This window comes from Homarus americanus, unplaced genomic scaffold, assembly GCF_018991925.1.
Source record: "Homarus americanus isolate GMGI-L3 unplaced genomic scaffold, GMGI_Hamer_2.0 scaffold11153, whole genome shotgun sequence".
Classification (NCBI taxonomy): Eukaryota; Metazoa; Arthropoda; class Malacostraca; order Decapoda; family Nephropidae; genus Homarus; species Homarus americanus.
In genome coordinates, this window is record NW_024726942.1 from 7,501 (window position 1) to 11,753 (window position 4,253).

Genomic DNA, 4,253 nt, shown 5'->3' on the forward strand with positions numbered 1-4,253 from the left:
TAATCCAAGCAGCCACCACTATCTAGCCTGACCGTGGTAAATTCTAACGGGGGACCTTAAATTTTATAGAATAATAATAATACAGGCAACTAACCAACCACTACCCGGACACTTCGCCCTAACCACTACCTACTTTCGCCGGAGGGTTTCGTCACGCTCTGATAGCGAAATCCTCCCATTACAGCAAAAGTGTCTATTTAACCTAACCTTAGTACAAAGTCTGTGGTGTCCTCAATTTTATGAAGGTTAGCCACTTGTGAAGTCAATAAGAGAGACAAAGAAATAAATCAAGCAGCCTAAACTATTTTAGCTGACCATTGGTAAAGTCTAGCAGGGGACCTTAAATTTTATAGAATAATAATAATACAGGCAACTAACCAACCACTACCGTGCCGCCTACCCTAACCACTACTTTCGCCGGAGGTTTCGTCACGCTCCCCGATGGCGAAATCCTCCATTACAGCAAAAGTGTCTGTTTAACCTAACCTTAGTACAAGGTCTATTGGTGTCCTCAATTTTATAGAGGTTAGCCACCCGAAGTCAATAAGAGACAAAGAAATAATCCAAGCAGCCTAAACTGTTTAGCCTGACCGTGGTAAAGTCTAACGGGGACCTTAAATTTTATATAATAATAATAATAATACAGGCAACTACCTAACCACTACCGGGCCGCCTAACCTAACCACTACTTTCGCCGGAGGTTTCGTCACGCTCCCCGATGGCGAAATCCTCCATTACAGCAAAAGTGTCTGTTTAACCTAACCTTAGTACAAAGTCTATTGGTGTCCTCAATTTTATAGAGGTTAGCCACCCGAAGTCAATAAGAGACAAGGAAATAATCCAAGCAGCCTAAACTGTTTAGCCTGACCGTGGTAAAGTCTAACGGGGACCTTAAATTTTATATAATAATAATACAGGCAACTAACCAACCTACTAACCTAACCACTTTTCGCCGGAGGTTTCGTCACGCTCCCCGATGGCGAAATCCCCATTACAGCAAAAGTGTCTGTTTAACCTAACCTTAGTACAAAGTCTATTGGTGTCCTCAATTTTATAGAGGTTAGCCACCCGAAGTCAATAAGAGACAAAGAAATAATCCAAGCAGCCTAAACTGTTTAGCCTGACCGTGGTAAAGTCTAACGGGGACCTTAAATTTTATATAATAATAATAATACAGGCAACTAACCAACCACTACCGCCGCCTAACCTAACCACTATTTCGCCGGAGGTTTCGTCACGCTCCCCGATGGCGAAATCCTCCATTACAGCAAAAGTGTCTGTTTAACCTAACCTTAGTACAAAGTCTATTGGTGTCCTCAATTTTATAGAGGTTAGCCACCCGAAGTCAATAAGAGACAAAAAATAATCCAAGCAGCCACCACTATCTAGCCTAAACTGTTTAGCCTGACGTAGAGTTTTTAATAAATCTGGTGATATGGAACCACACACAACCCCCTTAACCTGGGATAATGCAATCAAATGGATAATTGCTAACTATTCTCAGAGATAATGCAATCAAATGGTTGTTTAAGGGGCTGCGCCCCGGACCCCTGTGTTAGATACTGTATTTGGTCATGATGAATTGTTTATTAGACTATAAGAAATCCTCTTCCTTCTTGTATTGGCAAGGAGTTTGCTTTAACTTAGGTATGCTAGCCTAAGTAAAAATAGACACGGAGCTGCGAAGACCTGGATTCTTTTGCTGCATGTTGGAGTCTGCAACTTTGTTGTGATAAGACACTCAATCCTAGTGATTGTACTTACTCAACATAGTGACGGTGTAATTACCATCACAGATTGTACGGGAAATTCCAACTTTGGAAAAAACAAATATTTGGCCTACCCAAATTTTGACTACTACCCGTGCGTCTACGTCCTGGATTGGCCAATCAGTGGTGCCCCACGGTGGCGTGATACATGCACGTTTACTGCGGTGCTCTGATTGGCTGACCGAACGTGGCGTGGTAGGTGGGCTGTTTCTACTCTCTAAGTCCTCTTCTTTCCTTTTTCATCCCCCTCACTCCGTTCTTTTGTTCTGGTCGATCAGCAAGAGGAACCTGTGATAGTCAGGGCACCCCTTGTCAGGAGTCGCAATGAGTGGCAACTTTTAGATATTACTATAGTCACGGTGCCGTTGCAGAGCCCGACGCCCGTCAAGAGGGGCAGGGGTCACTCCCAAGGCAGGAGCCCACTATGTTATACGTTTGAGATTAGATGTAATCAAGAAGATGACAACTAGCATTAGAATAAAACATAGAGATAAAGGACACTCTATTGGAAGGGGAAAAGTGGCAGAAATCACTTACAACAAACTGCAAGTCCCACTAACTAGAATATTCAGCACCAATGAAGGTTTTAAAGTAATCTGTAAAGATGACTTTGATTCAGATAAAATCCTTTCAAAAGAAGCAAGAGATATATTTTACAATGAAGGCCTTATTGTTGTCATGCCACCAGAACAAAAAGCAAAAAGATCAGTTTTTGTTCGTCAAGTCGATCAAAAGATCGGGAGGAAGACCTGAAAGAAGAACTGGAACGCCAAAATAGGTGGATGAAGATTGAAGAAGTCATTAAGATAAAGGACTATACTCATGTTTGAAGAAGTGTCAATGGCTGAGAAAGTTTTACAACAGGGCTTTCTAATATTCAACATGTCAGTCACACCACATCAAATAAAGAAGGAGACGTTCATCAGTCTGCAAACTTGCTTCTCCTGCTACAAATATGAAGAACACACAACGAGAGACTGTCCGGAAAAAGAAAAAAAGTACTGCTCAGATTGTGCAGGCGACGACCATACCTACACTGAATGTAAGAATACACATGTTGGCTGTCTCAACTGTAAGAGAAACGGGAATGTATACATAGGACATAGGACGTTAGCAATGGCATGCCCAATAAAACAACACATGATAAAGTACAAGAAACAAGAAACAAGGAAAAAGGAACAAGACAAGAAGGATACGACATCGTCGAAATATGAGCGGTCAAGAAACCATAGACCAGAATCCACAGTATTAAAACCTAAGTGAGCCAATACATGATAAGGTAATGATAGTACGATCCATGCACATTGCACAATATCATTGCACCAGATCATACAATGAAATTAAGGAAAATGTTTAAATTGGAATAACCTACCAGAGATGATATTTCCAGAATCACAATCGAAAAACTATTCCAGACAACATGTGCAATAATTTAGAGAAAAGACTACATCAAGACGAACAAAGGTTTGAGCAAGGCAACAGCGATACACAAGGAACACAAGCGACGATGAAGATCCCAGACAAATGACTAGAAGTAATGAAGAAGATAGAAATAACAAAAAAAAAGGACGACAAAGGGGCTAGGAAGAAAGATAAAGATGGAAACTGATCACAATATACAACCTGAATCTGCTGAAGAAATTGGATTAAAAGTTATCACTACAACAAAACATGGAATCCCAACATCGAGACCAACAGGAGGACAATAGTAAAAAACTGTGAAGGAGGGATATACAAGTGGACATATCAAGAAAAATCCCTAAGTGAAGATTATGTCTGGTCACTAATTACTACGGACAAACTAAAGATTACGGCCAAAGACTTTAAAATAGTAGACCCGTCAGAGTATAGAAGAGTCAGAAGCGGGAAACAGGATGATAGGTCTCCACTCCAACTGACTGCCACAATCCAAGTATAAGAAATAATGGACAATAGACAAACAGTAGAACTTTTGAATAATACAACACAACGTAAGAAACTGGAAGACCGAGGAAGAATTAACCTAAGTAATATATATCGCGAAATTGGCCTGACATTATACTAATAAACAGTCACGGTGAGACAGAAAACAACAACATAAAACTCTTTGTAACTATTATATGAAACCAAAGAAATAAATCGGGCGAGAAAAAATGACGAATTAGCGATAGCGGTTAAAAAGAAACTTAAAATTTAAACTAATTGATGACTTCCAGGATGAATTTCTAGCAATAAAATAAATACAACTCAAGGAGACGTAATTATTGCTACTACTTACCTATAGAAGACCTATTAAAATTGGCTAACAATAGTCATCCGATGTACATCTTAGGAGACTTTAACGCCAGACATAGGATTTTTGACAATACAAATAATAACGTCGTGGGAAACGCCCTTAATCAATTAATAAATTTAGGGAAAATCAATCATCTGGGTCCTAACTTTCCAACCTGGAGAAATCACAATACACAATCGACACCAAACAAAATTTTTACCAACAACAAA